The following is a 23027-nucleotide window of genomic DNA, read 5'->3' as shown; positions in this document are numbered from 1 at the left end:
CAACAAATCTCAGAGACACTGAGTTCAAGCCCCAGGACCATACACACATGTGCAAAAGTAATAGTTGTAATATTAATAGTAATGATGATGATGATGATGATGATGATGATGATGATGATGATGATGATGATGATAATGATACTGATGATGATAATGATGAAGGGTACCCATACTCAAGGATAAAATATTTGCAAATCTTATACCTGAAGAATGCCTCAAATCTATACTCTACATAGTAATCTCAAAACCTAACCATAAAATCAATTAGAAACCAGAAAAAAAAAAAACATGTTGTGAAAAATAAGCAAAAGAAAAGCCTCATCATTCATCAAATAAATGAACATTGAGACTAAAATGACATCATAAAACATGGATGAGAATTAGTTCATACAATACAATAATTACCATACTAAATGATATCAAGAAACAGAGAAACTGGATGCTGAAAAGAATGTCAAACGGGAAAGCCACTTTTGAAAACATTTTGACAGTTTCCTAAAATATGAAATACGCAAACACCTACCGTACAGCACAGGAACTGAGCTCTTCAGGCTTGGTCTCTCAGAAATAAAATGTAACATTGACCCAAAGGTCAAAACACGGAGGTTTTATAGCAGCATTATTTCCTCTAGTAAAAAAAAAAAAAGGAAATCAATTCCGGATTTATTCAGGTGAATGGGAAATGAATTATGCTACATTCTCTAATACCAAAAGGCAACTCGAGTGAATGCAATACAATATTAAGGCATAGAACAACTGGGGGAAATCTACCATAGATTTAAGGCAATCCTAAAACTTATTTATTGCAGGATTTAGAAGTTGGAGAAAAAAAATGTGTTGGTTGCCAGGATGAAACAAGTTTGGGATGGGACAAAGAGAAGTTGTGGGTTTAATTTTAAAAGGGAAGCATGATACAGACTTATTTTTGGTAAAGAAATGTATCTGTAAATATGGTATATTCACATAGGGTTGATAAAATTATATTGAACTTAATATGTGCACAAAATAATTAAAACAACTGAAGTCTGCATAAGGTACTTGTGAAATATTAAGGTCCTACTTGTCTGTCATACTATAAATATTTAAGAAACTGGAAAAAGTATTCAAGGGATTTCTCTATGTTTTTCTATAACATCATAAATGTCTATCATAACCTTAATAATATTTAATGATATCTAGAAAACAGAAGTCAATATTGAATGTTTACATTGAAAAATAGTCTGGTTCCAAGCTTGAGATGAAACATACCTTGCTAATTAGAAGGCAGTTATTTAGAAGACTGATATCAGGGCCAGTTCTGAAAAAAAAATTGTGAGAAACTACAAAAACAAAGAAAGGTATATATAGTGTAATTCCCCTGTTATCTCACCTTTGTGGTAGTCATAGGTAAGAGGTTATTTCTCAAAGGATGCTTGGCCAAAAACTAAGACCTCATCTGAAAAATAATCTAAAGTGGTCAGAACGTTAGCAACTTCAAGCATGAATAGTGCCAAAGAAAAAAAAAAAAAGAAAACAGAAAAGGAACAGAAAGAATAGAAAAAGAAAACTGTTTCCTCTTCATTCTTGTAGTTTTATGTCTTTGGATACAAGAATTGAGAGTATTTTGGTTTTTTTTTTAGGATTCAGGCCTCTCTAATATGAAAGAATTTATTTCAAGTAATTATTTTATTATTACTGTTTATTAACTTATTATAAGGCCTTCTTGGAGATTTAACCCATGGCTTTATTTACATATATACGTCTATTCCTACAACTGAGCTGCACCCAAGCTCTCTTGTTTTGGAAATTGTTGATGAATTCTTCAATATATAGCTACTCTAATTTTCATCTTATCTTTTCTTTCCCACTATTCCCACAACATATTTTAGTTTATGAGGTGAAAACTTTCCTCAATTTTATCTTCTAAACATAGAATTTTGCTTTTGAGATTACAGGGAATTCAGTTGTTTTCATGACATCTACTAAAATTATATACAGAGATATGTATTTCTCATGTACGATTGATTCTTAGAGTTCATGGCAATAAGCAATATTTTATATGGTCATATGCACATAAATATTGAGCCATTGTGATCCTCTCCAAAGAATAGTTTCCCTTGTTCTGGCCATGTGAATTCTTAGAGTACTGTTAGTTCATCGTGTCCAAATGTAATTAGTTGTCTTTTACAATTATTGGATTAAAGTGTACATTTATGGAGATATTCTAGTTATTAGAAATGAGGAAAACCATGCAAGATATATTTAATTGTATCTGGTTTATTTCACTTAATATAATTTTTTCCCAGTCTTTCTATTTCCTCAAGAATGGGGTAAAGCCATTCTTTTCAATGGAAGCACAGAATTGCATCAATACAACAGAATTGAGGATCCAGAAATGAAAGCACTCCTATAGGCACAAAATCTTTGATAAGGGACCCAGAAACACAGGATGGAAGATAGACAGCCTCTTCAAAATTTGTCCTGGTAGAATTGGCTGTACACAGAAAACGGAAGTTAGATCCTATATATATCCTTGCACTAGAAGCGATTCTAAATGGATCGAAGACCTTAATGTAAGACCAGATACATTGAGAATGTTACAGGAAGGGTTAGGGAAAAGACGAGGTCTCCTTAGCAAACATCAGAACTTCCACAGATCACAAAACAAAACGAATCAATTTAAGTGTGGGTAAATGGGATTACATCAAACCAAATCCATCATTTATCAGACTCAAAGGCCCTGGAGAATAAAGAGATAATATAGCACAGATTTATTAGGGAGCAAAACTACAGATGAGAGCCTCATCCAATGGTAAATCCTTACTCCCTTTTCTAACTAGGTTATTTATAGTGGCTTGACACTTGTGGGGATTAGAAAGAAAACAACTAAAGCTAAGACATAGACAGCATATGAAATGAGTTATACCTGGAGGAAAGTAGGGATTAAGGCAGGGTGTGGGGGGGTCTAGTTCAATGTTTTGGCTTGCTACCAGCTAAGTAAGGTATACCTGCACAAGGGAAGGTGGGGGGGGGGGTTAAAGCAGAAGGGGTTATTAACAAAAGCTCTGGTCTGAAGCTTCAAAATTAGGATACCTGTCTCTGTGAACCAAACAGCCTCTAAAATGAGGTTATTTATAAATTAACAAGCAAGATTTTAGATTTTTGCTGAGTGGGATGTTGCATAGTCACAGGCAATGTCTGCTAGGAAAGGTAATCTAATCTACTCTTTCACGAGTTACCCAGTAGCCAGGTTTCAACACAATGACTACAATGAGATTGTACAAATGAAACTATGATTTTCCCTCTCATAAATCAAAGTTCTGTCAAATGATTTCTGTCTTCCAGATGTTTACACAACATTTCTCATGATCTTTTCTACTATTTTTTCTACATTATTGATGTTCATAGTACATTTTGATTGTTGTGTTGTGTATATATGCCATTTGTAGGGCTTAAACTCAATGATTAGTGGTCTACCTTGAATTTTTTGCTCATGGCTGATGACACTCTATTCCTTGAGCCACATCACCTTCTCCTTCTTGCTGGATAATTGGAGATAACTTTTCACATTTTTGTCTGTTTAGACTGAAATTGAACCAAAATAGTCAAGCTTTAGAGGCCTGAGTTTCTAGGACTTTGCACATGAACAGCTAACAACAAGCTTTGCTTTACTGTTATTTTAATTAAGTGGTAGAAGAAAGTGGAAGTATATTTGGGTTAAGTGTGCAATTTTCAAATACGTTTGAATCAAGTTGATGTAAAGTAACTGTTATCAATTTTAATTCTTAAATTAATGAATATTACACATTCCCAAAGAAATATAATTGAAAACAAAAGGCACAATTGTTTTCCTAAAACAAGTAATGGAACCATGAATTTCTTCGACTTTATAATGCATGTTTTATCTAATTTTAATTAGCAGACTTCCATGAATAAAATAAATATACTAATTGAATACTACAAGAAGCAAAGTGATTATAGTTAAGAATAGGTATTTCATCACCACCAACAGACAAGGTTTTGAGGAGTCTCACTAAAAAGAAATGTTGCATACAGAAATTAAGGGATATGAGATAGCTTGATCATTACACAACATATAAAAGTATGGGATTACAACTCAATACTTCATAAATGTGTAAAAAAAATATGTAGCTGGTGCCAGTGGTTCCTTCTTGTAATCCTTGCTACTAAGGAGTCTGAGAGCTGAGAATCATGGTTCAAGCCAGCCTAGGCAGGAAAGTCCGTGAGACTCATAGCTCCAATGAGCCACCAGAAAACTGGCAGTGGATCAAGTGGTAGAGCACTAGCTTTGAGATGAAGAGCTGAGGGAGAGCCTCCAGGCCCAGATTTCAAGCCCCCATGAGTGATAAAAATTAAAGCTAAACACACAAATAAACAAATATTTTGACGTAAATGTTAAAATATATATTCTAATTTTTTTAAATCCTTACTAGATATACTAGTTTATATAAATGTAAAGACGTGTTTTCTGGTTTTAGTTGTCATTGAATCAATTGGATAAATGACACTTTTCTCACATAATTCATATTTATATATTTATATACTTATATGCCAAAAGTATAATTAATTGATAAGTGATAAGCAGTGCTGTTTTATGTAAATCATACATGTGTACAAAGCCGGTGGCAACTTTTTCTTATTTTCAGAAACCATGATATGTAATGTCCCTGCAGTTGTATCAGGAAAAGACTGTAATTCCCTTAGTTTACTATACAAAATCTGCTGTAACAAATTTCTACAAGTTACGTGGCCTGTATAATCCATATTTATCATTTTAGAGTTCTAAAGGACAGAAATCTAAAAGATGTCTCACTAGATTTAAATCGAGCCACTGACATAGCTGAAATATTTTCAGGTGATTTTAGTGGAAAAGACTTTTACTTCCTGTTCTGCTTTCAAGAAACTTCAGAATCTGGGTTGTTGTCTTTTCCTTTATCTTCTAATTTAGCCTTTTTACATCTTTCTGATTATTCTTACCTAATCATGTCCCTTTCCAACTACAGCTGGAACTGTTAAATACCCATTTGAGTATGCTTCCCTATCTGATAATTATTCAAATTTGTGTTCCTTGGATAATGAAAGGTCATTTTTTACAAAGACACACACAAACACACACACACACACACACACACACACACACACACACACACATGTATATATACTGCACATCTACATTTAAAGGATTAGATATTTGGGGATGATAGATATGTTGGGAAGGCATTTTGCTGCCTACAACGTGTGTAGCATTCTTTCTATTATAACCTGTTATTCTTTCATTAAATTTGAGCAACATATTTCTTCAATGAAATAAAACTAGAACAAAAATTAGTCCCTGAAAGCAATTAATCCTGATTTAAATGTTGTCATGTACTAAAAACCCAAAAGCCCAGAGAGCAGCTCCTGAAGCTGTCCTGGCACTATCAATTGTTACACATTCTGCTTCAAATCTTCTCTTTTCAAGAGCATTTGGCTGCTATTATTTTGGAATTATGGTTAATATTTATTTGACTGCTATTTTTAAATAGCAAGATTGGGTGGTGCCACCCAATCCTGGTTCTCTTTTTCTAACTTTTTTGTGTCTTATCTATTTCTGAAAGAAACACGACTATTTGAATGACCTTAACTGCTTATTGAAGAATAAGTGTGGAGAGGAAAAGAAGAAAAAGGATGTCTCTGTGTGTATGTTATGTTAAAAATGTACCTATAAAACTAGAAGTCAAGCAGTACTAAGGTGGAATGAACCTTACTTATTAACTATTTCCTGATTACTGGATTCACTTGCAAAAGAATACTTTCCTCTGTGTGGAAGCACTTAGTGGCATATTTGATTATATATTCAAGGATTACAAAGCTTCTTGATTTCCTGTAGGAGGGCCATACCACTATATCAAATAAGCTTCACATTAAAGCCAAAATGGTGCTGTCCCAGGGACAATGAGATGAACTAAATCGAGCTATAGCAGATTATCTTCTTTCAAATGGCTATGAAGAGGCATATTCGGTTTTTGAAAAGGAAGCTGAATTAGATATGAATGAAGAATTAGATACAAAGAGTGTTGGCCTTTTGAGAAAAAAATGGACATCTGTTATTATATTACAAAAAAAGGTTATGGAATTAGAATCAAATCTAAATGAAGCAACAGAAGTATTTATGTCAAGTGGTCCTCTTGGTCAGAAACGAGATCCAAAAGAATGGATTCCCCATCCACCAGAGAAATATGCTTTGAGTGGTCACTGGAGTCATTTTCCATGCTGTGTTCAGTGTCATGGTCTCTGCTTCAGAGGATGGTATAATTATGGTGTGGGATTGTGAGACTGGAGATTCTGAATGAACTCTTAAGGGACATACAGATTCTTTACAGGATATTTCCTTTGACCACAGTGACAAGCTTCTGGCTTCCTGTTCTGCAGATATGACCATTAAACTATGGGATTTTCAGGGATTTGAATGCATCAGAACCATGCATGGCCATGACCACAATGTCTCTTCAGTAGCCATCATGCCTAATGGAGATCATATAGTGTCTGCTTCACGGGATAAAACTATGAAAATGTGGGAAGTGCAAACTGGCTACTGTGTGAAGACATTTACAGGACACAGAGAATGGGTGGGTATGGTATGGCCAAATCAGGATGGCACTCTGATAGCTAGCTGTTTCAATGACCAGACTGGTTGTGTGTGGGTCGTAGCAACAAAGGAGTGCAAAGCAGAGCTCTGAGAACATGAGCATGTGGTGAAATGAATTTCCTAGACTCCAGAAAGTTCATATTCTTCCATCTCTGAAGCAACAGGATCTGAGACTAAAAAAGTGGCAATCCTGGACCATTCTTGCTATCTGGATCCAGAGACAAAACTATTAAGATGTGGGATGTCAGTACTGGCATGTGCCTTATGACTCTTTGGGTCATGATAACTGGGTACGTGGAGTTCTGTTCCATTCTAGGGGAAATTTTATTTTGAGTTGTGCTGATGACAAGACCCTACGTGTATGGGATTACAAGAATAAGCGATGGATGAAAACTCTCATTGCGCATCAACACTTTGTTACCTCTTGGATTTCCACAAGACGGCCTTCTATGTGGTGACTGGCAGTGTAGATCAAACAGTAAAGGTGTGATAGTGCCGTTGATTGAGTCTTATTTGGCCCCTCCTTCCTTTTTCCTCCTGATGCACTCTGAGGATACCATCGTCCCACATTGAGCTCTGTTTAAATAAATATTGTCCTTTCATGTAAAAAATGTACATATAACTAGTTATCTTAAAATAATCTATTTTTAATTATGGTTAGATTTTGACAAAATTTAGCCTCTCAACAGGCAATGTTAATGCAGTCTTATTTCATGCCTGCCATAAGCACTCAACAAATTAGTATTTCTTTAAAAATTATTTTTAAAAAATTTTAAAAATTACGATTTATTTAAAAAACTTTTTTTAAAAATTAGCCAAGGCAAGTGGTTTATTAGATATTTATAGTCATGTTCAGACACTGTGATGGAAGCTAGACAGGGAAAAATAATCATGATTTTATTCTTCCTCGACACACTGATTTACTTCACCTATTTTTGAAAGAATGAAATTCTTGCTTTGAAGACTTTAGCTTGATATTTGCAATGTGTCATTCTTCCTTTATTAATAGGAGAATTTGGAGAAAGATGAAAATTCACACTAGAAAAAGGAGAAGAGGAAAAGACAAGGAAAAATCTAGACATTTTATTCTTCCTCATCTCAATCACAAGGTCTGGATAATCATTGGGGATATTAGATACAGTGCTCTAGAGTGATTAAACACATCAATAGAAAAAATAATCCCACAAGTGATCAAATGGTGAATGCTTATTTATAAAAAATGTAATAGCCTCATACACGAAATGTTATCTATTTGTTTAGTTCTTCTTTAATATTTGTTAAATTCTGGTGTGCTATATTCAACTATCTTAAAGGTATACAAGGATGGTAAGAAACACACATCTTAATATCATATTCTAATATTAGCTTAGTTCTTGCTGTATTATATGTATGTGGCTGTATTTGAGTTTTGCCTCAATTTCACATGTTATATTCTTCCAGTATTTAATTTGAAAGAAGGCTCCCTCTGGAGACATGCTATTTTATAGCTAAGGGAAAACAAGTCAGCTGTTAGACACAAACAATGAGATAGAATTCTTCTCCTAGAAATAGTCTTTCACAACTTCTAGCTCATTTTTGTAAGCTGAAGTAAGTGATATGACCCATCTTGACATTGCAGAGCAGAGGTAAATCTCACCTACAGGGAACTGATGCAGGACATAATGTAATATGCCAAGATATGCACCACTTGAGATAAAGATGAAAACAAAGAGAACTATAATACGATCAATCATACTTGCCATCACATGTCTCTGAAGGAAGGAAGCTATTATGTACTTTTTTTCTGAAACTACTGAGATCTTCAAATCATGTCTTTTATGCTTGGATGTTACAGGAATTAGAGAACATTTTGATACTGAGAGAGCATAAAACCTCAGAGAAAGCTGGAGTAATCATTTCAATACTAAATTTTGTTCTGCTAGGAAAATAAACCATTTTATAGACAATCCTTTATTCTTTCTTACCTAGTATCTCTTTTTTTAGAAATAGATTTTGTTAATATATGTGACTATCCACCAGAATAAATGCCTTCATTTAATCTGCATCTGATGCAGATAGCATAATCAATTAGATGTAAATGGAAGTTCATCAGTAGCACTTTATAAAAATGCAAAATTGTGGACAGAAGCCAATATACATATTTTTCCACCATAACCTTCCTCATCCTCCTTCTTCATTCCTAGAAAACACACCCAACCAATAAAAAGGCTTAGATATTTGGTTCTTGACCTTGAAAGTGGAAGCAAAATGTCATGCATGTCAGAGATGACTGTTAATATCACATGCAAGAGCCCTAAGAATCCCACACAACTTAACACTGTACTTCCTTAGTGATGTGATAGGAACGTAAGCCTTACTGGACTTAGTATTTTTTCCATTTCTTTTCTACCACCTGCCCCAAATTATAATACATAGTAATGGAAAGAAAAAGTAATGACATCTTAAGAAAGTCATTTAGGGCTCTGGGAATATGGCATCATGGTACACTGATTGCCTAGCATGAATGACACCCTGGGTTAAATTCCTCAGTACCAAATTAACAGAAAAAACAACACTGGAAGTGGTGCTGTGGCTCAAGTGGTAGAATGCTAGCCTTGAGCAAAGAAAAAAAAAACTCAGGAACATTTCTTTGACCCTGAGTTCAAGCCCCAAGACTGCCAAAAGTCATTTAGATAGTAATTGCAAAATAAAGAACCCATACTTAGAATATATAATTACTCTTTCCATAATGATAGCTGACAAGAGCCCTTAATTCATCTACTTTACTTATAATAGAATACTGTGTCGAAAAAAAAAAGTTTAGCTAATAGGTCACGAAAATTATTGCCAGGAATGTGCTTAGACATCAGGTGAAGTTTATTCCTGTAAATTCAATGCTTCCAGGCTTTTTGTGGTCACTTGTATTCAAAATGGGATACGTAGTCTAAGTGAGATTTGGAAATATTTTTGGTATGTCATGGCACAAAAAAGCCAGAGGCTAATTAATATTAGATTTATAATAAACTTCATCTAGTTTTCCATGGTTCAAAACAGAAATCTTGATACAGTTGATGTCACTTGGTTTTCATATTATCTCAGTTCTAATCCAACCAAGGCAAGAGAGTCTGTCAAATTTTTGTCTGTAATTAAACATCAAAAGGGCCAGAAGTGGATTTTTGGCTCCAGAAGTAGAGTAATGGTTTGGGGGGCCGTTGGACAGGGAAGACACTATTGTTCAGGGACATTGTCCAGCCTCTGAGTTCAAGCCCCAGAATCAGCAAACACTAAACAAACAAGCAATCATGAAAAAAAACCCAGAACATATTTCTTTGAGATCATCCTTAAAGTACTGAAAACAGTTTAATTCTATGGAAACCCATACTGTTTTTTTCTGATCAATTGATTTTTTTAATTGTGAAAATACCATACAGAGGGCTTACAATTACATGGGAAAGATATTGAGTGCATTTCTTATCAAGCATTATCTCCTTCTCCTTTGTTTCCCCTTCCCATCCCTTCCCTTGTCCCACCCCCAACCCCCTGTCCAAAAGTTGTAAAGTTCATTTTTTGACATAACGACTTCTATATCTCATGGTTGCAATAGGTCTACCTGTATTCTTATTTAAATGATATGTTATTCGCTTTCCCCTCCAAAAATTATACCAACATCAAATATAATGAAAACAGGCGTTATTCCATGGTGAAGGGAAATACAAAGCAACAAAGAAATCAACTTATAAATATGTTAGAAACATTCATAAGAAAAACCATTTGAATCCTTATCTTTGGGTTCATTTCGCCTAACATCAATTTATCTGAACGTTTCTGCTTGTATCAGACATATATTAATTATAGCAAATAAGGGAAACCATGGCACCTATGTTTCTCTGGGCCTGGCTAACTACACTTAATATAATTTTTTCCAAATCTTTCCATTTCCTCACAAATTAGGCAATGTCATTCTTTCTGATGGAGGCATAGAATTCCATTGTGTATATATAACACATTTTCTTTTTATTTTTTGGCTCCCATCGTGCTGTCCCTCAGCTCTTCATCTCAAGGCTAGCACGCTACCACTTGAGCCATAGCACCAATTCCAGATTTTTTTCTGCTTATGTGGTGCTGAGGAATCAAACCCAGGGCCTCATGCATGAAAGGCAAAAGCTCTACCACTGAGTCAACTTCTCAGCCCCTATATACCACATTTTCTTGATATATTCATCTACTGAGGTGTATCTGGGTTGTTTTCATATCTTAGCTATGGTAAATAATGCTGCAGTGAGGGTAGTTGTTCTGGTAGCTTTAGTATAATCTTGTTTGTGATCATTTGGGTAAATGCCCAAAAGTGGGATTGCTGGGTCATAGGGGATCTTTATGTGGAGTCTTTTGAGGAACTTCCATTGTACTTTCCAAAGTGGTTTAACAAGTTTACACTCTCATCAACAATGCAGTATGGTTCCCTTCTGTCCATATCCCCTCCAGCATATGTTGTTATTAGAGTCCTTGATTTTAGCCATTATGTTCAGGGGTGGGGTGCTTCAACTCTGGGCTTGGGCACTGTCCCTTTGCACTTCAGCTAAAGGATACCACTCTACCAGGTGAGTCACAGCACTAATTCCAGTTTTCTGGTGGTTAATTGGAGATAAGTGCCTCAGAAACTTTCTTACTCATGCTGGATTTGAAGTGCAAACCTCAGATCACAGCGTCCTGAGTAGCTATCGTTATAGGAATGAGCCACCGGCGCTTGGCTTAAGATCACATTTCTAACAGTGTACATTCTGGACATGTAATGTGTATGTTCATCTAACTTTATATGAATTCTTGAGTTAAAAATCTGGGCTACAGCTTAGACTTCATACTCACAAAAATATTTCTAGTTTAAACGTTGTTACTCCTGGAAAAATAAAACCTAAGAATATAGAGGAGTCTGGGAAGTTCAGTTTGCATACAGCCTGGACAGAACAGTCTTTGAGACACCACCTATAATTAACCAGCCAAAAGCTGGATTGGAAAAATAGCTCAAGTGATGGAATACCAGTCATGAGCATGAGTGCTGAATAAGAGCTTGAGTCTTTTGCATACATACATACAAACATACACATACACACAGTCAATTATATAATCACATACACAAATTAAACAACTCTCAGAATGTGTAGAAAAGTTAGAAAACAATAGAAACTATGTCCTGAGTAAGAATAGAGTCAAGAAATAGCTTTAAATATTAGCAAGTCCTCAAGTGAACTTTCTTCAAAAAAGTTTGAGAATTTACATAGTTAGGGACGAGAAATAGTGAGAGAATCTAGTAATCATTATTAAAGGGATCAAATCCATGGAGGAATGAATCAGAGACCCCTGCAGATACATCTGAAAATGTTCGTATTCTGTGTCAAATGTTAGAATATTTTATTTTTGCAAATAGAACGTAAACAGTCTAATCAGTCAGTCTATTGGATAAGATCATTGGAGAAGTTCAGAATTGCTAGTCTGTATCTACATTAAATAAACCAACAAACTATGGCAGGGTAATGTGATATAAACCTGGAATTCTAGCACTCAGATATAGACAGGATATTAGAGACTGGAATTACATAGTGATACCTTCCCTGGACCTGGTAGAATAATTTTGTCTCAATAAAACAAACCAAACAAGAAAGGAATACACAGTTGGAAGTTTGGGCTAATTTTGTCATTATGTTTTGAGAAGTCAAGTTTACTATTTAAATGCAACTCATACATACTCCTCAGTTGTGTTTAAAATGCTGTCTTCATTACAGAACATAACTAGAGGCAAAATGGCTCATGATTCCCATCCAAGAATTTGAGAAAGTAAGTAAGCATCATTCTGTTGGATTCCAAAGAAATGATGAAAGATTACAAAAGCTTAAGCCTGAAAGAATAGCAAAGTTTGTCTAATATAGGTCTTTGTAAACCTTATTAAAGTAGAATTTAGATTTAAAATAATATTTTGGTTTTTTAATAATTTCATATTCTATAGGATACTACAAAATTCTTCTTACATAGAGGTTTTAATTGACAAATTCGCAAATGATTCTGGCATTCTATTTGCACAGAATATTCTTTCAAGAGAGTTGCAATTAGAACTTAGTAAATAGATAATTACAACAGTTCATATATAAAATGGCAATGTGAATAAACTAGACAGAGTTGCCAACAAATGGATGATATTAATTTATAAATTTAGAAAAAAACAGTTATTTGAGGCTTTAGTGAAACATGGTATGAAGAGAGAAATTGTGTGACATCTTGGTTCTTCTATCTATTCATAACACAGGAAGCAATTCCTTAATTGTGTACCTCTGTATAAATGAGAAAAAAATGCTAGGAGTGGGGTTTGTTTTTATTTGGTTTTTGTTTTATTTGTTTGTCCTAAGGCTTAAACTCTGGGCTTGGACACTCTCTGTGAGCCTGTTTTTTACTCAAGGCTCGTGACGTACCACTTCAACCTCATTGCCACTAGTGTCCGGCTTTCTCTGAGAATATTATTGGAGATAAGAATAAAAGGAAACTTCTTGCCTATGTAAGATAATTAAAAAAGTATAAATATAAATAATATTTGCAAGAATACCACTGGGGGAGAAATGTTGCATCCCAGTTTATTGTGGTATTTTTTCCCAGACCAAGAAGGGCATCACATCAGCAGAGGCATTGTATTTTTTCAGAATAGACATAAGCTATTCATGATGGGAATTAAGGGAAATTTCAGGTGCACCTTACAAGTTGGAAACTGTTGGGCTAGGATGACTTTATGGCATAAATCTTGGGATTGATGGTCATAGAAATAAGAGCCTACTCTGATAAAAAAAAATTGCTTATTCTTGAAGAATTAATCATTACAGATGCTTTGTAGTTTTATCCTCTAACGGAATGTGGCTATTTTTCTGTTGATTCCTCAATCTGTAACACCCCATTGGCAACTACATATATTGCAGAATTACATAACATGCAAATAGTTACTGTTTTTAATCTCTCAGGTATAGAATGTTCAGAATTTGAAAATGAGTAGTTAGTAGTTATAGGAATTTTGAAAAACACATATATTCTGTCTTACCAATTTATTTACTTTCAAAAGTTATGGGTTTCCCAATCTGTAGGCGAATATCTTCCCTACCTGGAACTCAAAAAATTAAATCCCTCCTAACAAAACCCTCATAAAAACAACTTCACAGGGACTGGGAAGGTGGCTCAGTGGTAGAGTGTTTGCCTTGCATGCCTGAGGCCCTGGGTTCGATTCCTCAGCACCATATAAGCAAAAAGAAAAGAGCTGGAAGTGATGCTGTGGCTCAATTGGTAGAGCGCTAGCCTTGAGCTGAAGAGCTGAGGGACAGCGCCCAGGCTCAGAGTTCAGGCCCCACTGCTGGACGCCCTCCCCCATAAAAAAAAACTGACCAATAAATTAGTGGGCTAAAGACTTAATGAGATGAGAATTAATATCAAAACAACATTAAGATACCACCTCACCCCAGTTAGAATGGCAAAAATCAAGAACTCTAATAACAACAGATGCTGAAGGGGATGTTGACAGAAGGGAACCTTACTTCATTGTTGGTGGGAGTGTAAACTTGTTCAACCACTTTGGAAACTAGTATGGAGGTTCCTCAAAAGACTCCTCATAGAGCTCCCCTATGACCCAGCAAACCCACTTTTGGGCATTTACCCAAATGATCACAAACAAGATTATACTAAAGCTACCTGAACAACTACGCTTTTTGCAGCATTATTTGCCATAGCTAAGATATGAAAACAACCCAGATGCACCTCAGCAGATGAATATATCAAGGAAATATGGTATATATACACAATGGAATTCTATGCCTCCATCAGAATGACATTGCCCCATTTGTTAGGAAATGGAAAGACTTGGAAAAAATTATATTAAGTGAAGTAAGCCAAGCCCAAAGGAACATAGGTCCCATGGTTTCCCTTATTTGCAATATCTAGTATATGTATGAGTCAAGCAGAAAAGGTCAGATAAGGTGATGTTAGGAAAATGAACCCTAAGATATATATTTAAATGTTTTGTTTCTTTTTTGCATTTGTTTCTAACGCATTTATATGATTATTTTTTAGTTGCTTTGTATGTCCCTCCCCCACATTATAACCCCTGCTTTCACTGTATTTGATGTCGGTATAATTTGTGGAGGGGAAGGGGAAAAAAATGTCGTTTAAATAAGGATACAGTTGGACCTGTTGCAACAATGAGAAGTACACTTTGTCATGTCGAAAATGAACTTTACATCTTTGGTGGGAGGGGAGGGGAGGATTGGGTATGGGGGCAGGGGGAGGCTGGGAAGGGATGGGAAGGGGAAACAAAGGAGGAGGCTACAATGCTTGATAAGAAATGTACTCATTCTCTTGCTCATATAATTGCAACCCTTCTGTACAGTATTTTCACAATAAAAATTTAAAAAAAGACTTAGACATTTCTCCAAAGGAGAAATGAGGATGGCCAATAGACACATGAAGAAATACTCAGCCTCTCTAGCAATAAAGGAAATGCAAATCAAAACTATATTGAGATACCCCTTACCCCAGTTAGAATGGCTGTAATCAAGAACTCTAATAACAAGAGGTGCTGGAGGGGATGTGGACAGAAGTGACCCATACTACACTGTTGGTGGGAGTGTAAACTTGTTCAAACACATTGGAAAGTAGGATGGAGGTTCCTCAAAAGACTCCACATAAAGCTCCCCTATGACCCAGCAATCCCACTTTTGGGCATTTACCCAAATGATCACAAACAAGACTATACTAAAGCTACCAGAACAACTACGCTTATTGCAGCGTTATTTACCATAGCTAAGATATGAAAACAACCCAGGTTCCCCTCAGTAGATGAATGTATCAAGAAAATGTTGTATATAGGGGCTGAGAAGGTGGCTCAGTAGTAGAGCTTTTGCCTTGCATGCATGAGGCCCTGGGTTTGATTCCTCAGTACCACATAAGCAGAAAAAAAATCCGGAAGTGGTGCTATGGCTCAAGTGGTAGCGTGCTAGCCTTGAGATGAAGAGCTGAGGGACAGCACCCAGGCCCAGAGTTCAGGAACCACGACGGGACCCCCAAAAATAAAAAGATAATGTGTTTTATATATACACAATGGAATTCTATGCCTCCATCAGAAAGAATGACATTGCCCAATTTATGAGGAAATGGAAAGATTTGGAAAAAAATATATTAAGTGTAGTTATCCAGACCCAGAGAAACATAGGTGCCATGGTTTCCCTTATTTGCAATAACTAATATATGTCTGATACAAGCAGAAACGTTCAGATAAATTGATGTTAGGCGAAATGAACCCAAAGATAAGTATTCAAATGGTTTTTCTTATGATTGTTTCTAACATATTTATAAGTTGATTTCTTTGTTGCTTTGTATGTCCCTTCACCAAGGAATAACCCCTGCTTTCACTGTATTTGATGTTGGTATAATTTTTGGAAGGGAAAGGATATAACATATCATTTAAATAAGGATACAAGGAGACCAATTGCAACCATGAGATATAGAAGTCGTTATGTCAAAAAATGAACTATACAACTGCCGAAAACAATTTGTGAATTTATATCAACAAACTGAATTTGATTCTTTCCTTATTTGTAAGCTAAGGTGGAAAATGTAAGGACTCTTTTTTTTCTTGCTCTAGAAGTCAACAAATATATTCTTCAATATTTTTGGAAGATTACATCCTTTTACAGATGAGAAATATAAGGTCAACAGTCAATGTACTGAGTAAATAATAATACTAGAATTTGTGTCTGAGAGGAAGTGGCGCTGTAGCTCAAGTGGTAGAGGGCTTGACTTGAGCAGAAGAACTGTGGGACAGTGCTCAGGCCCAGAGTTCAAGGCCCACGACCGACAAAAATAAAACTGTGTCTGAGCTCTTCACTCTGTGTGCTTACAAGGAGAGTAATTTAGTGATGGAGAGGATCAATGTGAAAAGACTATGGTGAAAAAGCATACTTTGTAAACGGTTGTTTTAGGACAAGGTGACCAGTGATGAGGACTTGAAACAGACTGTGTCAGGGGCATAAATAAGAGTATATAGAAATCATATTAGTGACAGTAACTGAGAAAACCTTCACCATTCATCTTATCTAATGGGTGGTAGCAGAAGGGTAAGAAGAAATCTAGTGTTCTACATCTCTGGCCAGGCAACTGTGTTAGTGATATTCTTGGTGATAAGGACTACATGTGGTAATGGTGGATTTAGGTAAAAAAAACTCTGATAGTTCTAAAGTTTCTATTAAACAGATGCAAAGATGGGTCTTTTTTGACATCATCAAAATATCCACGACCATGAGTATGCAAAATAATAATAAAATCAGGGAGACATTATTAAAGGGAAGAAGAAAAGGAAAGTTCTGACACAAGTGTGAGCACTGTGAGGACCAGTGTCAACAAGATTGGAAGAAAGAGATAAATAAGGAAACAAGAAAGTAACAAAAAACAGATTTACAGAAGTAAAGAAAGGAAAGAATTTGCAAGAGGAAAAGGTCAAAACTGTTACAGAGATATTGAAGGTAATATGCTATTTATATTTAAAAACTAAAAGGACATAGACAAGTTCATAGACAAGTGTTTTAGTGAACTGGTAGAGATGAAAGTCATATTGATAAAATTTTGAGAAATGAATGTGAAGCCATAAAATTCTTGATCCATGAATTCAACAGATCCTGTTGATTTTAAATGTTGGAAACAAATGCTTTTATCCTGACCTGAGGAGAATTATATAGATATACCTGTCATGAACTTTACTTAGAGGAATTCTGTGAATATTTTTGAAGACTTTGTTTAGCCCGGAGATTATAGGTTGAACTACAGAACGGACAAAACTAATTTGTCCTATAGTTACAATGAGCAACGAATGTATCCACATCAGTTTGGGATTTTATTGAAATACTTTTAGATAAGTTTTGCTATCTTATCAACCTATTCATTTTATATGCAGTACAAATAACACCAAGTATTAGATTGAACACACAGCTTTACTGATGTTACTGAAGACTCCTCGAATTGATTCTTCTTTATAATTGAAAGGCCTCAATGAGCATTGACACATCATAACTGCCATATGCTCTATTTAAGTCTAGTTCTTGTTAGGGATATCTTCGTGCTGAAATAACCCTTTCAGTCAACCTGTCATAAATTCTTATATGTAGGAAGTGCTCTTATAAACATCAAGATTTTATTGAATGGAAATGCTCAGTCATTACCCTCAGCATTAGGATTAAATGCCTAAAATGATAAGACATTTTTCTTTAATGACTTTCTCTTATTTTCACATACATATTTGCAAGTAGGGAAGGATTCTGATGTAACAGTAATACAGTGGTGACTTGTAATAACACAACATCTAGGATCTAGTGTTAATTCAGATACTTACTAATCAGCTCCAAATTTTGTGGATATTTATATTTCTCCTGGGTAAACTAATGAGCTCTAACAAAATATCCCTAAGGAGCCTTGCAATTGCAATATCACTGTTTGTCTTAAAATGCTTTAAATTCTACATCATCTAATGTGGGCATAAGGTTTTGCTCTGGAACTTTACTCCACAGAGAGTGTGTACTACGCTATTGCTTAATATGGAAAAAATATCTTCATACATAGACTGGGTGTGTGCAAATAAGAAGTGGTAGTTGAACAATGTTCTTAGCAATTTCTGCGGTATGCTTTGCTATTGAGAATTAGCTTGACTGTGGTCAGATAGGATACAGAGGATTATGTCAATCCCTTTGTATTTGCTTAAGTTCCTTGCATGAACTACGATATGGTCTATTTTGCAGAAAGTTCCATGAGCTGCTGAGAAGAATGTGTACTGTGATGTTTTAGGGTGAAATACTCGGTAGATGTCAGTTAATTCCGCTTGAAGTATGGCCTTACTTAATTCGGTAGCTTCTTTGCCAATCCTCTGGTTGGTAGACCTGTCCTTTGGTGAGAGTGGTGTGTTAAAGTGTCCTAGTATTATTGCATTGGGATCTATTTTATTCTGTAAATTTTAGAAGAATTGTTTAATATATTTGGGTGCACCAATATTTGTGGCATATAAGTTGATGATGGTAATATCCTCCTCTTGGATTGTTCCCTGTATTAATATGCAGTGTCCGTCCTTGACTTTCTGTACTGATATTAATGAAAAGTTTATTTTGTCAGATATCAGGATAGCTACACCTGCTTTCTTACTGGGGGCATTTGATTGGTAGATCCTTTTCCAACCCTTTACTCTGAATTTGTTTGTATGTTTGGCTGAGAGGTGTGCTCTTTCTACTGAAGGCAACAGATGGATGGGTCATGTTTTCTGATCCAGTCTGCAGTTCTTTTTCTTTTGATTGGAGAATTAAGCCCATTAATATTAAGAGAAAGTATAGAGAGATGCATTGCTGTCCCTGTCATTCCATTTTCCTAAGTTTTTCTTCTTTCTTTTCCTCCTGTGCTTGCTCAGTTAGACTTTGATTAATGCCTGTCTGGGTACAGGTCCCACATCCTGGTTACTTTCTTCAGGTTTTGTCCCCCCTCTTAGTATTCTTTGTAATGCTGGCTTAATATTTATGTATTCATTTAGTTTTTCTTTGCTATTAAAAATTTTCAGTTCTCCATCGAATGTGAATGCTAGCTTTGCCGGGTATATCAGTCTGGGTTGGCAGTTATTGGCTCTCAGGGCTCGTATGGTACTTTCCCAGGCCTATCTTGCATTCAGTGTTTGTGTGGAGAGATGTGCAGTGATTCTAAATTTTTTCCCTTGTAGTATAGTTCTTCCTTCATTTTTGCTGCATGCAAGATTGTTTCCTTATTATTCAGATCATTTTTACTCCTGGGATCTGGCTTGTTGGGTGTTCTATATGCTTCTGTTATGTAGGTAAAATGTTCTTTTTTGAGGTGGGGAAAATTTTCACTGATTGTCTTGTTGAATAGGTGATACATTCCCTTGCTCTGAAATTCCTCCCCTTTGTCCACTCCAATTGTATGAAGGTTAAATTTCTTGGCATTATCTGCTTGCTCTTGAATTTCCCTTTGGCTTAATTTGAGTGATTTTTTCATATCTGTCACTTTTTGGTCTAGTTGGTGTATTCTGTCTTCTGTATGTGACACTCTACATTCCATTTCCTTCGCTCTGTTGAGCGTGGCTTCTATTGTGGTTTGCATGGAGGAAATGGATTCCTTTATGGATTCGATGTTGGTTTTCAAAGTACTGTTCTCACCTCTTAATGAGGTTTGTATTACCTCTAATTTGACATTTATCTCACTTCTTACTGAGGTTTGTGTAGCCTCTATTTTTGCATTCATCACCTGTTTGATATCCTGTATCTCTTTTGATAGTTCATCCTTGTGCTCTTTCAATTTCTGATCTATTTCTCGCTTTATTTCTTGAGTTATTGTCTCCAGCAACCCTTGGATGTAGCTTTTGTCTTTCAGTTTTGCTTTGCTCCCCTAGGACTCTCCTCTATGTGGCTGCTGGCTATTGAGAATAGCTTGTTATCCTGGGTGTTGATAAACCTTGTAATTTTTCTCTGTGATTTTCACATGGGTGTTCAGGAGACTTATGTACAATTTTGTTTTGGTGTGTCTTTGTTTGGTTGCTGATTCTGTATTGGTAGAGTCTGTGCCTGATCTGGGTTCTGATGGGGGCCTACCTCCAGCTGCTGGTTGGACCTGGATTCTGTTGGGGGCCTACCTCCAACTGTTGGTCGGACCTACATAAGATTCTCGGCTCTCTGCTGTAGATCTATGGCAATTCCCACCTTTGGAAGGGTTGAGCAGCCTAGACTGCTAGTGTTTGCTCCTATGGGTGCTCTTGGCAAGATCTGATGCTCTGGATGCACTCTCCCAGATGCTGGAGTCTGCTATGGGCTCCTGATGTTTTTTGTTTTGTTTTGTTTTGTTTTTTGGGGGGGGTCTGGTTGTGGGCTTGAACTCTAGGTTTGGGTGCTGTCCCTCAGCTCTTCAGTTCAAGGCTGGCACCCTACTATTTGAGCCACAACACCACTTCTGACCCTTTCTGCTTATGTGATGCTGAGGAATCAGATCCAGGGCCCCATGCATCCAAGACTATCACTCTATTGCTGAGCCACCTTAACAACCTGAGCTCCTGCCTACTATCAGGTTCTGGCAGTCTGTGTTGCCCAATTGCCTGCCTAGAGTATATGGGACGGGTTTTGGTGGAGTTTGGGCTTCTCTTGTCCTGAGCTCCAGGTTTTTGTTGTCACTGGCATGCTTCCCAGGGGGTGCAGTTCCCTGTTTTTCTCCCCTCTGCAGAGGCCTATGCTAGGCTTTTGACTTCAGTTGGGGGGATTTGGTTGTGTTGTTCAGGTGCCGGATCCCCAAGCTTGGTTCTGGCCCCCCACCTGGGGCATGCCGGTTGGGCCTGTGCTGTTGTGTATACCACCTAGGTTATGCTGCCTGGGGTACACAGTTCAAATTTCTTCTACTATTGGTTGTTTTGACCCAGGGGCACTGTTCCTGTCTTGGGCGTTTAAGCTCCCTTCCAGGGGTGCTCTTGCTCTAGCCTGGCAAGCTGAGTGTGCTCCATGGGCTGGTGGAGCTCTCAAACAGTTCTCAGTTTTAGTGGGTCCTGTGGTCCGGGTTTTGGGGTAGAGAGTCTGGGTCAGGGTCTGGAGATTCTCTCCAGCTCTGGTCTCCCTTGAGGGATACACTCTCCCCGTGGGGTACTCACCCTGGAACTAGTTGTTTCTGTGTGGTGTAGGTTGTCAGTTGCTGTTGCAATCCAAGTTCAGTTGGGGTGGTTGCGGGCTTGGCTGGGTGGTGGTGGCTCTGTGTGATTCTCTTCTGTCTCTGCCTCTGTCCAAGCTGTCGGGTCCACAGTGTCCATGCTCAGGTGGCTTCTGTGCGAGTTATCTGCATGAAGCTCCCTGTGTCTCTGGGACCCCCGGTGGCCCCCACAGGGTCGTCACAATCGGGGGTCTGACACTGGTACCTCAGGTGTCTTTTGCGTGGGTGATCTGCATGCAGCCCCCTGTGTCTCTGGGACCCCAGCAGCCCCCGCTGGGTCGTCGCAATCAGTGGGTCTGACACTGGTAACTCAGGCGGCTTCTGCACAAACTGCAGACAGCTCCCTTTTTCTCACTGCCAGTGCCCGGCAGCTTTGGTGGGATGGAGCCTCTTTTTTTTTTTTTTTTTTTGCAGTGTGTGTGGGGCACAGGCTTGAGTCTCCAGGTCCCCAGACATGGGTAGAGGTAGACAGTGGACCAGAAACTCTGGTGGGCAGCCTGGAAGAGGCAGCTGGATTTTTGTTGCTGTTGCCCATCTTGTTCACTGGGCCCCCAACCTGGGACAAGCACTTAGTAGGTAGTGAAGGCACAGAGAGGCGTGTGGGGGGTGCCCTTAGGGAGGGAAGGGCTGTAGCACCAAGAACCTATCCCCCTTTCGCATCATGAGGCCTAGTGGGGGATGGAGCCTCTTTACTCAGATGGAGAGTGAGGGGTGGGTAGGATCTTCCTGGAGACTCCCAGCTGGTAGGTTTCTCTGTTTGTGGTGATCAGCGGGTCTGCAAACTGGTACCTCAGGCAGCTTCTGCGCTGGTAATCTGCAGGCAGCCCTGTGTCTCTGGGACTCCCTGGGCTGGCTTGCCATGGCTTGGCATGCTGTCGTTAGGCCAGTGAAGGTTGGGGGAGGGATCTTCACTCTTCTCTGTTCTGAAATTCTTCTTTTCCTCTCTTTCTTTTTTGTTATTTTCCACCTCCTGTTTTTCTCTGAGTGTTCGTCTTTTTGTTGTTGTTGGTCTCTTAGGGAGATTAAGTGTTGGAACTCGAACTATCTTTTTGGTTGGGGAGAGCTGTGGCGTTTCCCTACTGCCCCATCGCCATCTTGGTCCCCCCTCCTGGATATTACCTTTTTAAAAAATGAACCCTATTTGGCTTCTAATTTGATTTAATTACTCCTTCTTTCTCAGAGGGTCATCAACTTGAAAGTTATGAAGTTATACAATATTTTGACAATATACTTGCCATTATTTTGAAAAAAAATATTTTAATATTGTCTCATAGTAAAACAGAAAGCAAGTCAATTCTATGGAAATTCTTAACTTTTAAAGCTGAATAATTGTTAAGAGGACAGGATATATATGTTCTTCATAATTCTAAGATGACTAACTACTCATTTTCAAATTCTGAACATGCCATAACGGAGACATTCCAAACAGTACTTGTTTGCAATTTATTTAATTCTTCAATAGACACAGTTTCCAATGGGGCATTACATATTGAAAATTCAACAGAAAAAATAGCCACATTCTGGTAGTGGATAAAACTATGAAGTATCTATAATAATTAATTCCTTAAGAGTAAACATTTGTTCATCAGAGTATGCTATTATTTCCATGACAATCAATCATAAGGTTTTATGCCATAAAGTCATCCTAGCCAATAGTTTCCAACTTCTATGGTGC

At 37.2% G+C, this 23027-nt stretch overlaps 1 pseudogene; it reads left to right on the top strand.

The window, feature by feature from the left end:
• Positions 1-5914: 5914 nt before the first annotated feature.
• LOC122096654 lies at positions 5915-7118 on the top strand (annotated as a pseudogene).
• The last annotated feature ends 15909 nt before the right edge of the window (positions 7119-23027 follow it).

Source organism: Dipodomys spectabilis, unplaced genomic scaffold (genome assembly GCF_019054845.1).
Source record: "Dipodomys spectabilis isolate Male_0828 unplaced genomic scaffold, ASM1905484v1 ptg000383l, whole genome shotgun sequence".
In the NCBI taxonomy this organism is placed as follows: domain Eukaryota; kingdom Metazoa; phylum Chordata; class Mammalia; order Rodentia; family Heteromyidae; genus Dipodomys; species Dipodomys spectabilis.
Note: the sequence above shows the minus strand (reverse complement) of the source record. Positions and strands in the feature narration are given on the sequence as shown.